The sequence below is a fragment of the Callithrix jacchus genome, chromosome 6 (assembly GCF_049354715.1).
Source record: "Callithrix jacchus isolate 240 chromosome 6, calJac240_pri, whole genome shotgun sequence".
NCBI lineage: Eukaryota > Metazoa > Chordata > Mammalia > Primates > Cebidae > Callithrix > Callithrix jacchus.
The window spans coordinates 73,458,093-73,475,986 of record NC_133507.1 but is presented as its reverse complement, the minus strand read 5'-3'; the positions used below and the strand labels follow the sequence as shown (position 1 = coordinate 73,475,986).

Here is a 17,894-nt window from a genome sequence, read left to right as displayed (position 1 = left end):
GCAGTGTATTTCTTTTTCAAAGATGAAGGTGAAGGAATTTTGCAAACCATTTGTAACTGAGTGATTCATTTTATGCATTTTTGTGGTTGCCTTTAAGCCATGGTTTGTCTTATACTTCTTGTTTCTGTTTCTTTGTGGTACAAGGTGGTGGAGCCAGGCACATTGCTTGCAATCCCATATCCTGAATGAGGAACACTTTAAAAACACGTATTAGGGTAGGTTCACTAGCTCAAACCTATATTCCCAGTACTTTGGGAGGCCAACGCAGTTGGAGACCAGCCTGGGAAATATAGTGAAACCCTTTCTCTACAAAAAATAAAAAAGTTAGCTGGTCATGGTTGTATACACCTGTAGTCCCAGCTACTCTGGAGGCTGAGGTAGGAAGATTGCTTGAGCCTGGAAGGTGGAGGCTGCAGGGAGCTTAGATTGTGCCACTGCACTTCAGCCTGGGTGACAAAGTGAGACCCTGTCTCAATCAATCAATCTGTAAAATAAATAAATACAAACACATATTAGGAAGAATTAGCATGCTGGCTTATCATTAAAAAACCCAACGAGCCAATTTTATGTGATTCCTGCTAAAGATGGGTGATATCAAATAGTCTTGATTAATGTTAGTCTTTCTTTTGCATTCTGAACTGTGAAGACATCACTCTCAATGCATGTATGTTGCAGGTTTTATTTTTTTAACCGACACATAAGCATTATACATATTTGTCAGGTTCATTGTGGAGTTTTGATGCATACAATAGTATTATTAATTCACTGACTTGATATTGAAACGCTTCCTCATCCATTGATCATGATTGATATACTGTTTCTTTTAAAAGATTGCCTTAGTTCCTTAAAAGCAAATGTGAAAAGATGTTGCTTCTGCTGAGGCTACTTCAGAAGTGCACTTCTGTTTGGGATATGGGTATTAAGGGATTAGATTACTTCTCCCATCTTTACTGGTGCTATCTGAAACGATACTGAAAAATGCCAGTGCCAAAGGTCACAATATCTAATATGATGAATTGTTGCTAAATTTATACATGGTTTATGTCTTTTAACCACAGTAAGCATATTCTACTTCACAGTTTATATTTGTACCTAGGTAACACTGTTTCATCTATTTTTTTTGTTTGATTTCTCTCTAATAATTGATCTTACAGAATAGAATAAATAGAAGAGACTTTGCCCCCAAGCAGTCAAGTTACAGGTGGATTTTATTCAGTAAAATCAAGGCAAAATGAAGACCTATTGATTCCTGGGACATTTTGTCATTTTATCGTTCCTAAGTTAGACATCCTGGTTACCCTAATAGCCAAATGAAATGGATACCAGCAGCTTGAAGTCATTTATAATTTTAACTTGACAAGTTCTGTTGAGAAAAATGACTACAGGCATATGCCATCAGTGAGTTGCATAAGAAATCCAACTATGTGCATTTCTTTTCTGCGGATTCCTGTCCCTTTAAGATACTGCCATTAGCATGTATTTGTGGGGGTAGCAGGTGTGATGTAGCCATAGGTACTGGCAAAAATAAATAAAAAATAAAAGCAAGAATGAGAAGAGGAAACAACCTATTCCAGCCATTGACATAAAATGACCACAGGCCTCCATTAACTCAGCTGTCCTCTCTCAGAAAATATCTGCCAATCAGAACCGTTCTGGGGGGAAATTTTTCTGACTTCAGTAGTCAAGAAAAGTTTTCCCTTTGAGACACATTAATTGGCTACATTTTCGTTTGTAGAAGCTGAGGCCTTAAATATGACTAGGTATGCTCCATTTTTCTGCAGAGTGATGCTTAAAGTATTGGCTTGTTACAGGTTGTTTACCTACTGTATTTTTATATTTTTTTCTAGTTTTCAAAGAAGATCCCAACTGATAAACTGCCTTTTACTGAGAATAAGTTAGTTTTAAGACCCCAAGATCCTGATGTCCTAGACAGCCACCTACTGACTTTGGTTCTGGCACATTTTGCTATGTTCTTCCATGCTGTCTTCTTGACCCTGGTCTGTGCCCATTTGGTACTCCCAGGACAAAGTTTCTGGGGCTCCCAGGACAAAGCTTCTTCCCTGAAATGGAGGCAGGGGCTATATTCTAAATACAAATGGATTGAATGTAAAAGTTGGTACATTGTTAAAACATGTTTGGTGATGAGACAGTGCTATAAGTGTTTAGGTTCCAGGTCAGCTCTTGAAAACCTTTGAATCAGTTCTGTAGTTAAATTACCTTATACTAGCAAAGAAAACTATTGCATATGATTTAAAAAATTACTTTATACTTGCAAGGAAAATGATTGTATATACTTCAAAAAATTAATTAAATATAAGACAGATTAAAATTGAATAAGATGTGATTTCACTTACCTTTAATTCAGTTGCCTGAATCAGAGCCACTGTAGGTGGGAGAATAGAGGCCTCCATGGAGACTGGTGTTTCTGGGAGCAGGTTAGGGGTTAGAGGTGGTAGCACTTACGCTTTTGTCTTACTTTACTTCATAGTATAGCTTTTCTTCCTACAAGCATATTGTTAACACTGCTGTTACTTATGTTTATGAATGATGAACAGTGCCCGCTGTTGAGCCAAGTGAATTCTAGATGTTTATTATTTTTATTTTCTAAGGGAAACAGGTCAGATTTAGAAGAGATAGAAGACAGTGAGGGTTGTTATAACCTAAGGAGAGGGTAATTATTATCATTATTATTATTCTTTTGGAGCTGGGCAGCTTAAATCTTCAGTTCCAACAAGGAAGTTGATGAGGAAAGGAGATGAAGGTTGGCTGACTTCTTTTGCTTGTGTCCACCTGCAGGGAAAGAGGTTTGTGGCCACAGATAATATCCACATTCGAGGCCTTCCTCAGTTATGCATCTACGGGCTTTTAGGGTGGTCTTAGAGTGTCTTCCTCTTCACTTCCTTGTCTTTCTTGCTTTATTTTCCACCCATAGCATGTGACAGTTTCCACTAAGGCAGCTTGAGTTTTTCTCTCCCCAGACCAGACATATGCCAAGGAATAGGAGTCTGAGTACTGGGAGATAAGCATTTTACCATTCAGTGAAACCAACCCCACTGCGGATGGAACAAGCAGACACCTCTGGTGGTGTGGAGATTTTTTAGAGCAAGTTGATTGCAATGCACTATTTAGTATAGGTTGGTTTAATAATAAACTTTTAGTTGGATGAAACTTGGAGGTCATCTTATCTAGCCTAAGGTCTAGTGAAAGGGAAGTAGCACTTCATAGAGGAGCCTCCTTTTTCTGTTTCCAGGCTGGTGGGAGAATGGAGTAGATGAAGAGGGACATTTAAATTAGGAAGAGGGGCCATGGAGTACTTTTAAACAAGTAAACCTTCTTGAGCCACAGAAGTAGAGAGCATTAAAGTCAGAGCTGCATGAGGAGTCCTCAGGAAGATGGGAAGGCCTGGATGGCAGTGGCCAGGGAGAATGAAACAAGAATAGGATGGGAAAGAGTATGGGGATTGAATACAGGGCTACCCTAGTCTTTTTTCTTTTCATTATAGTTCAATGGCACTGTTTAAACCTTTTTTTTTTTAAGTTAACATTTATTTCATACCTTCCAGGTCCTCACTGGAAAAGTTGATGTGATGATGCGGGCATTTTTTTTTTAACCCCAGTTATGTGGTTGATATGACAAAAATCTATTTGGGTCAGAAGGGTGGTCTTTCTCACATAACACATTCTACGTTCCTTCCATGACCTGGTCTGAAGGTGTGGTGGCTTTGTGAGCTGAGGTAAAAACCTGAGAACCACTGAGAGCTTTCTCAAAGCCCGGATGTGAAATTTTTTTTGCCACCCCCCACCCCACCCCCACACCAAAAATAGGCAGGGAGTGGGCTTCAGAATGTGGAAATCAAGATCTCTTTTTTTTTTTTGAGACAGAGTTTCGCTTTTGTTGCCCATGCTGGAGTGCAGTGATGTGATCTCAGCTCATTGCAATCTTCACTTCCCTTGTTCAAACGATTCTCCTGCCTCAGCTTCCCAAGTAGCTGGGATTACAGGCACCCTGATTCTAAGAAGATCATTCCTCCCAAGATCTCTTTTTAGTGGGAGGAATGATCTTCTTAGAATTAGGGAAGCGAGAAATTCTCACTGATGCCATTCATCAGCAACAGAACGAAAAGGCCAAGAGCATGATGTTTAGAGCAGTCTCTGCAGACTGCCTGCATCCAACACCTAGCAGTACTTTTCTTGTTTTGGGTATGCTTTCTTACCTTTATTTATTTACATGTTTATCCCTTTATTTTTATTCAACATGTCATAATTGTACATATTTACGAAACGCAGAATGATATTTCTCTGCATATATACAATGTGTAATGATCAAATCAGGGTAATTAGCATATCCATCACCTTGAATATTGATCATTTCTTTATATTGTGAACATTAAAAGTTCTCATTTTTAGCTGTTTTAAAATATACACAAAATTATTGTTAACCATATTCAGCCTCTACTGTTACAAAGCCCTAGAACTTGTTCCATCTAGCTGTAACTTTGTATGCATTCACCAACCTCTCCGTGTCTTCCCCGTCCTTTCCCATTTCCAGCTTTTAACACCTACATTGCTACTCTCTATTTCTGTGAGTTCAATTTATTTTAGCTCCTAGATGTGAGTGAGAACATGCAGTATTTATCTTTCTGTGCCTGACATATTTCACTTAACATAATGTCCTCCAGGCTCATCATGTTGTTGCAAATGACAGGATTTCAGTCTTTTTTTTTTTTTTTTTTTTTTTCAGTAGCAATGGCGACTTGCCATGTTGCTCAGGCTGGTCTTGAGCTCCTGAGCTCAAGCTCACCCATCTCGGCCTCCCAAAGTGCAGGGATCACAGATGAAAGCCATCACGCCTGGGCTATGTCATTCTTTTTAATGACTGAATAATATTCCATCATGTGTATATACACCACATTTTCTTTATTCTGTCATCTGTTGATGGACACTTAGGTTGATTCCATATTTTGTCTATTGTGAACAGCTAGTTCTATGTCTTAATAGCTAAGTGACTCGGGATGATTTTCTTAAATTCTCTCAGCCTCATTTCCTCCCTTCTGTGAAATAAGGATAAAAGTGATAATTCCTGTATAGGTTTGTTAAAAAGCAGTGAAGCCTGGGAGAGTTCCCGGAGCATAGGAAGCTTTCAAAAAATGTTGCCCCTTCTGAGATTCTCATTTATAGGGATTCTGTGGTGAAACATTTTTTAAAAACAGGCAATATTAGGGAAAAAAGTTCTAACTTTTGGTGGGGGATAAATCTGAATTTTCATTTTAGCTTGAAATGGAATGCAGTTAAACTTATTTCTTCTTTCCCAAAGTCAGTGATGTTAGAGGATGGGATATAGTAATAGCTATTGATGACAGATTTGCAAAATAGCCTCTCACTTTGTTAGACATCAATTCTCTGTGCCTGTGAGTGGTGTAGGAAATACTGTAGTTCACTCTGTATATGTGTTATTATGAAAACAAAACAAAACAAAACAACTCTCATAACAGTGATATGTTAGGTGAGTTGAAATACAGGTAAGCCTTTACTACCTTTGTCAGTGTCAGCAAAACCCAGGAGGAAAAATATTTATGCTAATGAGAGGCAAAGTGATGCATGGATAATTAAAATCATCAGTGATTTTGAAAACATTGTTTTAACTTGTAATTTCAGTCTCTCCCTCTCCATACCTTTTTTGTAAGGGTTTCTATTAAAGCAGTGCTTTTTGATTAGTAGTACCAATGACTCAAAAGTTTTAAAGTCAGTAACAAAAGATAAGATGGGACAAAAAGCAAAAAAAAAAAAGAGTGATCAACTCTGGTCAAAATAAGGTCTGCTTTAGGATTTATTTGAATAGACCCCAAATAAAGCAACATTTAGCTTCCTGAATGTGTCTGTTACATGAGTGTGGCTGGGTTTTGGTGAACCTGTTGTTGTGTGTAGGTTATAAAAATTATCAGAATTCTGATTTTTTTCATACAGTAAGGATAATGTCACTTTACTCACAGGCTTTTTTCTCTGCCAAGTAAGTCAATACATACAAATCAGTGATCTCAGTACCTGGCAATAGCAGGTCTTTCTTTGGTATCTGCTATACTTCTTCCCCTTTCCCTGAGGTAGGATATGAACATTTGAAATTAGACCTAGCCTTGTCAGGCATAATAAGAAAGCTGTAACAAAAGATTTTTAAAAAATAGCTGAGGCTGGGCGCGGTGGCTCATGCCTATAATCCCAGCACTTTGGGAGGCTGAGGTGGGCGGATGATAAGGTCAGGAGTTTGAGACAAGCCTGATCAATGTGGTGAAACCCTATCTCTACTGAAAATACACAAAGTAGCTGGGTGTGGTGGTGGGTGCCTCCCAGCTACTTAGGAGGCTGAGGCAGGAGAATTGCTTGAACTCGGGGACGCAGAGGTTGCAATGAGTCAAGATCACACCACTGCACACCGACCTGGTGACAGAACGAGACTGTGTCTCAAGAAAAAAAAAGCTGAATTTTTGGTTGGCACACTTTTGCTTACATTGATGACTAGACAGATTAACTGGTAGAAGGTAGATAAACTTGAGGTTCAAATGAGTATCGATTGAAAAGAAATCAAAATTATAAGCATAGTGTATCTAAGACAGGATGTCAGTTAAGAAACAATTTAATCTTGTGGCATCTGCAGGGAAAAAGAAAATAAAGAAACAATTCAAATTACAGAAATTCCACTTAAGCATTGCTTCTCAGCAGTTTCTTTATTTGAATATAACAATCTGTTTTGAACATCCTTTACATCTTCAAGACTTTAACCTTGGCTGGGCATGGTGGCTCACACCTGTAATTTCAGCACTTTGGGAGGTCCAGTCGGGTGGATCATGAGGTCAGGAGTTCAAGATCAGCCTGCCCAATATGGTAAAACCCCATCTCTACTAAAAATGCAAAAATTAGCTGGGCGTGGTGGTGAGTGCCTGTAGTCCCAGCAACTCAGGAGGCTGAGGCAGGAGAATTGCTTGAACCTGGGAGGCAGAGATTACACCACTGTAATCTCTGTAATTGCACTGTAAGTCACAATTACACCACTGCACTCCGACCTGGTGACAGAACGAGACTCCATCTCAGAAAGAAAAAAAGAAATCTAACCTCAATTACAAACATTCTTCAGGTTCTTGAATTAAGGAGGATCTGTGGGTTTCAAATCAGTATAACTCTTCCTGAGCGTGTATGTAGCTGAAGCTATCACATGACACATTTGCTTTCCTTTTCTTCCTTTTTTTTTTTTTAACCAGATTGCTTTTAATTTTAAGTCAATTCGGGCTACTAGACTTGCTTGCTTGTTCTCCCTGAGTAAATAATATTCCATCTCCAGAGGCATTTTGCATAGGTTTGTAAGCAATCTTTCCCCTTCCTTTTTTTTGAGATGGAGTCTTGCTCTGTCACCCAGCCTGGAGTGCAGTTGGCACGATCTCAGCACACTGCAACATCTACCTCCCAGGTTCAAGTACTTCTCCCTGCCTCAGCCTCCCCAGTAGCTGAGATTACAGGTGCCCACCACCACACTCGGCTAATTTTTGTATTTTTTAGTAGAGAGGTTTCACCATATTGGCCAGGCAGGTTTTGAACACCTGACTTCAGGTGATCTGCCCACCTCAGCCTCTGAAAGTGCTGGGATTACAGATGTGAGCCACTGTGCCCAGCCGCGGTCTTTCTCTTTTAAAAAACCTTAGAAAGTGCTGTAAAAATGAATGTTGTCATATAGTCTGTATTATTGTTTTTCCACTGTACCTGTTGATGGCAGAATAATGTTGCTTTTTAAAATTTATTTTCTTGATATCCAGGCGCGGTGCCTCATGCCTGTAATCCCAGCACTTTGGGAGGCCGAGGCAGGTAGATCACTTGAGGTCAGGAGTTTGAAATCAGCCTGGGCAACACAGTGAGACTACATCTCAAAAAAAAAAATTATTTTCTTGAGCATAACTGAAACTTTGTACCCTTTGCTCAACATCTGCCCGCCCACCCCCTGCTTACCACTGTTTTACTCTCTGCTTCTATGACTTTGACTATTTTACCTCCCACCTATAAGTGACATCACACAATATTTGTCTTTTGGTGTCTAGCTTATTTCACTTAGCATAGTGTCCTCCAGGTCATGTCGTCAGGAATGTCAGGATTTCCTTCTTCTTCTTTAAGGCTGAATAATATACCATTTTATGTATATACTACATTTCCATATTCATCCATCTGTTGATGAATGACATTTAGGTTGTTTTCATATCTTGGCTATAGTGAATTCATTCTTCATAGGATATCTAACACTGTAGTTCCCACCTAAATGTTAAAATCAACCAAAGTGGCCATTTTTGATGGTTGAAGAAGGAACTCGTGGCTGAGTCATAAGCCTCTTGATGCTACCCATTTGCTTAAGGAGCCATCAGCATTATATCAAATGTGAAGGTAGAAATGTCTTTGCACCTTGGCTTTCTAGGGCTTGCATTTGATGATCTGTCCTTTTGAGGTGTTGTCTGTATGGATTTATTTCCTAATTTTTGTTTTTGTAAATGATGATGCCTCATCCATCCATAGCCTATTCACTATTGTGTATGGACTGTGTGCAATGTAGGGGAGTTGTAAATCTTGGGTTGTAAAAGTAAGCACATCTCATACTTGTGTATTAGTTGAAGTGAGCTAATTGGTGTAATAAACAATCCTCAGAGCTCAGTGGCTTATCACAATGCAACTTTATTTCTTGCTTACATTACAGTTCAATGTGGACAGGTGGGGGACCTTTTCCTGAAATTACTTAACGACCTGTGTCTCTTTATTCTGGTGGGTCTGCCATGCTATAGGGGTCTCACCCCACTGGATCATTTCCAGTCTACTCTATGGGAGTGTTCTCTGGAAGAAGAGAAAAAGTTTTGTTAAGCATTTAGCTGTTACATATGTGTCTTGAATTTAGTTTCTAATCTAGTTGACAAATGAGCTATATTTCTTTTGATGAGAATTTTATTGTTAGGGTTATGCCAAAGACTGTATCATTCATTTGCCTGTCTTATTTAGAATCCTGCGCATGGATTCCTGGAAGAACTGTTTTTCTCTTAGAAATATAGCTAAATTTGCGGGAATGCGTCTGATATCTAAAGCTTGATGAGGATTCTGAATAATCTGTATTTTAGATAAGGCCAGTTGAAACTATTCTTAACTACTCTATATGGTTAACTGTTTTTTCAGAGACATGTTTCATCAAAGCACTAAAATTATGCAGACAGAGCTGGAAATGTTCTCTGAAGAGCATCCTATCATCTTCCTTATAATTTTGGTTTTTATTTAACACTTAGCCCCCAAAGTGGGGCCATAGCAATATCTTTGAGTTATAACTCACATCAGGCCTTCGAGGAGTTTGTGATGCTATTTTGTTGCTGGCATACAAAATCAGTGAGGTTAACTGTACTTCTATAGGTCACTCAGTGAGTCAACGACTGAGCTATGATTAACGTTGACAGCTGGTGAGCTGCTAGGCTGTTGCTAACTGAGCAACATTGACATTCATTTTGATTTGACTTTGCATTTCATTTTCAACTATTTATTCATTTTAAGGCCTCTTTAAAAACTTTTTAGGGATATTGTAGACGGAGGAAACTTTCTATAAATGCTTTGGGGAGAGTCCTTTAGTCTCCCTCTCCCTAATCCCCATCCTTCAGCTTAATAGTTTAATTATGTCTATGCTAGGAAAGCATCTTCTAGGTGGTTTTAGAAATAGATGACTTAAATAGAAGTTAGGCAATTCCAATTTTACTTTATTTATTTTGTCATTTGTGATTTCAACAAAGAATTTATGAAAACTAATTATGCAATAGTACCAACTAGAAAAATTATATTTGATGAAATAAGTAACAGAGAAATGATGAGTATGTATCACAAATTTGGCCAAAACATATTTTGAACATAAGGTTAAAGTGTAGCTGAAGGCCATCTAGATTATAAAGCTTGGAACTGCCTGGCTGGCTCAGTTGGGCATCATTTTGTTCACCTGAGAGGGATGGGGAAAGAGTGAGCCCTCTTTTGCTTCTGGATCTACCTCCAGATGATTTAGGCAGATTATTAAGAAAAAGTGCTGGCTGGCCAGGTGCAGTGGCTCACGCCTGTAATGCCAGAACTTTGGAATGCCAAGATGGGTAGATCGCCTGAGGTCAGGAGCTTGAGACCAGCTTGGCCAACATGGCGAAACCCCGCCTCCACAAAAAATACAGAAATTAGCCAGATGTGGTGGCGGGCACCTGTAGTCCCAGCTACTGGGGAGGCTGAGGCAGGAGGTTCACTCAGACCCGGGAGGTGGAGATTTTAGTGTGCTGAGATCCCACCACTGCACTCCAGCCTGGGCAACAGAGTGAGACTCTGTCTCAAAAAAAAAAAAAAAAAAAAAAAAAAGGTTGGGGGAAAGAAAAGAAAAAAAAGTGCTATTATATAGAATTCTGGGTGACAACTTAACTGCCCAATGTGGTCCTGGGACTTCTAATCTCACTTACTGCCATCAACAGTTCTGCATTGCAGAAGCCAGAAAGGCTGGCAGATCTAGAGGCCCAAGTGACCCACATATATAGGCAAAGATGACCTAGCAGAGCTAAGGCCATGAGATTTGGAGTCAAATCTGGGATCAAATTTTGATTCTCTGAATTACTTCTCAAGGGATAGCTGAAGGTTTCCTCACTGGTCAAAAGATTCCTCCTTCCTGTGGGAAGTGTGTGTGATACCTAAGGAGCTAACATTAGGGGTGTGAGCTGGCAGCTTCTAGGCAACTAATGGTTCTATTTCTTTTTCCCTATCTACCCCAACGTCAGGCTTACTCTCCAGGCCCTCTGACTTTCAGTGAGCTGTTAGAGTTGAAAAGCAAGCACATATTCTCTGTTTAAAAATATTTATTTGAAAACCTATCTCCCAAATCTCAGCTCATGTAGTCAATTATGTTGTTAACTTATTTGAAGTACATATATTTGGACAGAGCCAAGGGATTTTCCTCACTTTTTAGCTATAAAATGTTTAATAATCTAAGTGTTTGGATATTTTCTAATTGCTATTGAAAGAACTTCTGTGTGATTTCTTGAGGAATCACAGTCACCTAAAATCTGGACAGTACCTTCAAGGTAAACGAGACCTTCATTCTCAGCCCCACCCCAGAAGGATGAGCTCCTCTTGTTTTTTCTTTTGTGGACTCCAGTGGAGATGACAGTGTACCCATTGGCAACTCTATCTTCGGAGTGATCATGAATCACTCACCAAATTCGTTTACACTGAGAAATGTTGCTTACTCTCATGTAAGTGCAAGAAAAAATGTAGTTTTTAGAATGGCAAAGTGATTCAGGAAGTGAATAAAGGCCATTAAAACATCTTAAGATTCACGGTGAGGAGATGCTTGTACATTTTCCTTTTAGGAATATATAAATATGGTTAGTCTTTTTTAGTGACAAAAAGCAGGAAGCAGTTTCCCTTAAATCTAGTGATTCCATTGATCAAATCATGTATTATGGGAGAGAGTGATGGTTGCAGGCTGAGGTGATTTGCATGAGACCCTACTTTATACTCCAATTATTACTGTACATGATTACAGGACAGCCTAGTTGTTAATTGCCTGTGGTCTTTAAATATGCACTTCTTTCAGAAATAGACACTAATTATTAGATCTTGTTTTTGGTCTTACCCGAAGTTGCAAATGTCTAGGATTTTTTTTTTTTTTAATTTGCAAGTCTAATGATGCACAGACATAGTAAAACTGATCTCATTCTGAATCTTCTTCAGGGTGAACATTCTCTGGAATGTAAACTATCAAAAATTGTGAACTTAGCTTTCAGTTCTATGTAGGTTTTCATGTGAGTCTCTTGACAAAACCTGTGCTATCAGAATGCTGAAAGAATTTTATCTTTCTAAACTATAGATGAAGATTGGTTTACAAGTTGAAAAAAAACCACTTCCCCCATAGTTAAATATAGTAAAAACAACATCAAAGTATATTAAATATTAGATATTCTCCAATTCCACCAAGGTAAAAATTGTTTGGGAGCTGTGGTTGGAATTGTGATAGGCAAAAGGCAGTTTGTTTTGTGTGTTGGGCTCTCCTCTCTTCTGGTTTCAATGCTGAATTAGGGAATTGATCCTGAATTTCATAGAGCTGGAGTTGTTCCTGTCTTTAAGCCAAGGTTGGTGAACTCATATGCCTACAGGGGAAAGGAGGATCAAGTGTGAAGCTAGTGAGCAGGAATCCTGGACTAACAAGAGCGCACAAGTCCTGTCTAAGGATGGCAGCTCCGACTCAGTTTCAGCAAATTTATCTCAGATAGAAATTCTGATTTATATGTGAAATACAGCAATTTAAAAGTATTGGAGGTATGATTTGGTCTTTAAGAAAGCAGTGTGCTAAGCAGAGAAAACCATTCTAGCGTGACTTCTGGTTTTAGCACATGCTCTTTCCACTTCCTTTCCTGGTTTTTGTCACCCAGCTAATGCCTATTACTTTCTGTCTACTTGATTTAGCTGCATGTTCCAAGAAGCCTTCTCAGGTCTGGAAAAGAGGTGCCTCCTGTGGCTTTTGTAGCCTTTTCTCTATTGGTATATTCACTTTTAAACAATGTTATAATTGCTTCTTTATCTTTTTGTTTTGTTCCCTGGACTGTAGAATACTTGAAGGCCTCCACAAAATATTGATCGGATGAATAAGTTCGAGGAATATTATGGTTGGCCCAGGGTTTCCTCAGAACATAGGGTTTTTCGGTCCCTCCCTCCCTCCCTCCCTCCCTCCCTCCCTCCCTTCCTCCCTTCCTTCCTTTCCCCTCCCCTCCCCTCCCCTCTCCTCTCCTCCCCTCCCTCAACCCCCTCTCTCTCACACAGGGTTTTGATCTCCCATGTAATATAGGGCCTGTGGCCATTCCAAGGCTTCTCCTAGAACTTCTGGATCAATCCATTAGTGAAATCTATTTCCCAAATTCCTGTGTGATCAAACTGTCCTAGAAAGGAGGGTGAACAAAGAGAGTGCAGATCTAGGAAGATTTGGAACCCAAAGCCCTCTTGTCTTAAAGCATGTTGTTACCTGTTTTATTCTTGCCGCTTTTCTCCTTTTTATTTCCCCTCAATCAACATATTCTAGGAAAGGTAGAGTGCAGATGTGTTTTTGTGACTCAAAACCATATGAAGCCAAAATGAGTCTTTTTCCTGTCATAATTATAAGTAGGGCCTTAGGCTATGTTTACTGCCTCTAAAATAAACATGGTACTTAGCTTCTCAGTTGCAACACCTTCCAGCTTTTATGAGAAAAGTATACAAAAATAAAATGTTATTTCAAAGGTAGTGCCAGAAAGTAAATAAATTACCCTTAATAGTGCTGTATATTAAAAAAAATTTTTTTTTTTTGAGGAACTGTTCAGTAAAACCTTCGAAACAAAACTACAACAAACAAGCTACTTTCTAGATTTTAGCAGCTGGTCATATCTCACTCTATGATAACTATTTAGTCTGCTTTTAAAATTTTTTCTCAAATTACATTTGGTATCAGAATGGTGTCGTAGTGTAACACTTAGTCTCTGTTACCAGGCCAAGTTCAGTTTTCAGCTCTACCCTGAACCAGCTGTGTACTTATGGACCAACCGCTTCACTTCTCTATGTCTCAGATAGTTCTGTAAAATGAAGATCATAGTAGTACCTAACTCGTATAGTTATTGTTAGGATTAAAGGAGTAGAAAAAAGCAAAACCCTTAAAACAGTGTCTGACACATAAATACTCTTTACATAATTCACTTATTATTTTTGGAAGTCAAGTGTATTGAGGTATAAGTTGTAGTATGAAGCACAGTAAAATTTACCCTTTATAATTTACAGTTCTGTAAGTTTTGCTAAGTACACACAGTTATGTAGTGAGCATCATGATCAAGCTGTGGAACATTCCTATCATCCTCACCGTTTTTTCATGCCCTTTGTAGTCAGTCCTTCTACCCCCATCCCCAGACCCTGGCAACCACTCATCTGTTTTCAGACTCTGTACTTTTGCTTATACAGAACATGGCATAAACAGAAGCACTGGAATCATGTAGTATATAGATTTCTGAATCTGGCTTCTTCTGCTTAGTGCAGGGATTAGGAGACTTTTCTGTAAAGATCCAGACTGAATGTTTTAGGCTTACAGGCCACACAGTCTCTGTTGCAGCTATTCAGCTCTGCCGTTACAGTCATGGACAACACAGAAATGATTGGATATGACTGTCTTTCAGTGACACTTTGTTTACCACAACAGGAAGCAGCAGCCAGATTGAGGCTGAAGACCGTAATTTACTGACCCCTGATTTAGCATAATGCATTTGAGGTTCACTTGTGTTGCTGTGTAGCAGTAGTTTGTTCTCTTTTATTTCCATTTATTATTCCATTGCATAGATGTGTCACAGTTTAATTAGTCATTCACCAGGTGAAGGATGTTTAGTTTTTTTTTTTTTTTTTTTTCCCAGTTTAGGACAATTATGAATAAAGCCATTGTAAATATTTGCCTACAGGCTTCTGTGTGAACACAGATTTTCATTTCTTTTAGATAGCCATGTAGGAGAGGGATTGCTGGGCTGTGCGGTGTGTGTGTATCTTTACATGACACTCCTGGCCAGGCATGGTGGCTCACTCCTGTAACCCCAGCACTTTGAGAGGCTGAGGTGGGTGAATCATGAAGTTAGGAGTTCGACACCAGCCTGGACAAGATGGTGAAACCCCATCTGTACTAAAACTACAAAAATTAGCGCAGTGTAGTGGCAGGCACCTGTAATCCCAGCTATTCAGGAGGCTGAGGCAGGAGAATCTCTTGAACCCAGGTGGCAGAGGTTGCATTGAGCTGAGGTTGCATGGCTGCACTCCAACCTAGGTGGCAAAGTAAGACTCTGTCTCAAAAAAAAGGAGAGAGAGAGAGACACACTCCCAAACTGTTTTCCAAAATAGTGATATAATTTTGCATTTCTATAAGAGAGTTTCAGTTGTGTTTCATCCTCACCAGTACTTGGTATTACCTTCCTGCTTTTTTTTTTTTTTTGAGACAGAGTCTGGCTCTGTCACCTAGGCTGGAGTGCAGTGGCATGAACTCTGCTCACTGAAGCCTCCTCCTCCTGGGTTCAAGCAATTTTCCTGCCTCAGCCTCCTGAGTAAATATTTAGGATTGCAGGCCACACAGTCTCTGTTGCAACTATTCAGCTCTGCTATTACAGTCATGGACAACACAGAAACGATTGGATATGGTTGCTTACAGGCATGTGCCACCATACCCGGCTAATTTTTGTGTTTTTAGTAGAGATGACGTTTTACTACATTGGCCAGACTGGTCTTGAACTTTTGATCTCAGGTGATCGCCTGACCTCGGCCTCCCAAAGTGCTGGGATTATAGGAGTGAGCCATTGTACCGTCGCCTTTTTTTTTTTAAATTTTAGCCATTGTAAAAGGCCATGAAGACTCTTGGAAACCTGAGTAGTGATATATTCAGTTGGAAGCTCTTGAAGGGTTTTATACACAGAAATGACATTGTTTGGGTTTTTAAATGATCACTCCAGTTGTAGTGTAGAAAATGATATGGAAGGAGGCTGGGTAAATGTGTGAAGGCCTTTGGGAGAATATCATGTTAGTACAGGGGAGAGGGAAGATACCTTGATTTGAGGGGTAGCAGTGGAGATGAAATGACTAGATGTGGAAATTTTTTAAAAGATAGAATTGATAAACTCAGTGATTGGTCAGATACAGGACTTAAGAGAGTGGGAGCTGTCAAGGATGTTTCCACATTTCTGGCATAAGCAACTACATGTATAATGACACCCTTACTGGCATGAGGAACATTGACAGGGAAAAAGGTTTGAGGAGATAAAGTAATTGGACCAATTTTGAGATATATGTAAGACATCCAAATGGAGGTCCCAAGTAGGCATTGTGAGATCTGGGTTCCTGAATGGTGGAACACAATTAGAAATTATTGTGTTATAAAGGATGTTTGATGATAAGGAGTACATAAGATATTCTCTCTCTCTCTGTTGAGTTCTTAGTGATCTGAGGAGAGTGAATTGGATTGACTTAAGAGGAAATCTGGTGTTTAATTTTGGGCAATAGAGTGATATACAGAGTAAGCTAAGAGAGAGTGGTTCAAAGAGGCAAGAGAGAGAGAGAGAGAAAGAGAGAGAGAGAGGAGAGAGAGAGAAGAGAGAGAGGTCCCCAAGATACCCAGGTGAGTGAACAATCAGTTGTGCATTTATTGGATTTGGTAGCATAGTTGGCATTTAGTCAGTTTTGTGGTTGTTGGTAGTGGTTGGGTATATATGAAAATTCAGATTAGAGTGAGTGTGAGGAGTAAGAAGTAAGGCAGTAGAAAACCAAGATTTACAGGTCTTTTAGGAAATTTTAGAATAGTTGTTGGAGATGTATGTAAGAGGTGTTTATTATTAAGTCTGAGATAGGTTAGAGCTTGCTGATGAGAAGGATGAAGGAGGGGGTGATATAGGAGAAACAGTGTTGTCAATGGAATGAGACCCTCACATACTCGTGATGCCTTTCAGATCTAATGAGCTTGATGAAGGGGAAACTCAGTCAAGATTAATGTTCACAGTTAGCAGAGAATGGGGGCTTTTAGTATTACCAGGTTCTAATGAACTATATCATAATATGGTCTTTAAACTTATTTCTCAAGTATTTCTTAAAAACTTACCAAGCAGAAAATGTCAGCAATTTTTTTGACGTGTGAAAACGCTCTGGCGGTTTAGTCACTTGTCAGTCTCATGTCCAAGTCCTACCCATCTGTCATGGCGCAACAAACCCTCAAATCAAAGACTCCCTCCCTCATCTGAGTGGTCATAGCCTGGTGTTTTTCCCCCTGTAGTTTGGCATTTATTCTTTCTATGTACTTGTTATATATATGTATGTGTGTGTGTGTGTATGTATAGTATGTGTGTGTAGTGTGTGTGTGTGTGTGTGTGTGTGTATATATATATAAATATATGTTTTTTCTTTTCATTAGATGATGGAAGGCAGAGACCAAAATTGAAATATGTTATGTTCCCTGTAGTGCTTACTGGTTACGTTTATTTAGTTAACAAACTAAACATATATAAAGGTAAAAATGGGAACGTGGTTATTAATAGATAATTAAAAGAAGCTATATGAAAAAGAAGATTTGTGGTTTGATGTTGGAATCTGTAGCCTGATAATAACTTTTTGTTTTTATGAAACTTAGTAAAACATGTTTTGAAAGTTCCTAATTATATGCTACTAAAAGATCAAATTATTTAAGAGAGTAATAACAGCAACAACTCTGGTGGTTACTTTGTCATTTACCAATGACTTTCAGATTATTATTCCATTCAGATTGAGGATAATCCAGAGATACAAGGAGAAATCACAGGGGTTTTTAATCACCATTTTACAAATGAATAAACCAGAGATAGTGAATTAACAGTTATATTTCTGGCAACCAAGTGCTAAAACCCAGACTGGGACCCTCTGACCCTACTCCAGGTTTCTTTCAGTGTACCCAGTGGCTTCTAGGTTTACTTTCATAGAAATCCAATAGGCCTGATAATTAAATGCAGCTGTAAGTTGGTTTATCTTATTTGAATGAATTTTAAAAAAATCACTTATTTGGGCTGATTAGAATAAGCTCTTGGTAACAACTGAGATTACCTCCTCTTGCACAGACTTTGGCCTGTTGGCTTAGAGTTTCATATGGGGCTCCTGCAGCAGAATAGGAAAAACACCACCATCATGGATTGCAGTGATGCTGTGATTTGAAGAAAAGAAAATGGAAGTCACGTATCTGTGGAATACTAATAGAGCAGTGCTGGCCAGTACTGTTTGCTGTAGTGAACAAACCTAGTATTAGCAAATTTTGGAAAAAGACAAACCCTATTCTGCCTTCTGGCAACTGCTTATTTTAAAGTCCAGTATCCT

The 17,894-nt window shown here is 39.0% G+C and overlaps 1 protein-coding gene across 9 annotated transcripts in view; it reads left to right on the top strand.

The window, feature by feature from the left end:
• GPD2 (glycerol-3-phosphate dehydrogenase 2) overlaps positions 1 to 17,894 on the top strand; it is a 150,906-nt gene that overhangs the window by 42,120 nt on the left and 90,892 nt on the right. The gene's annotated exons all lie outside the window — the stretch shown is intronic.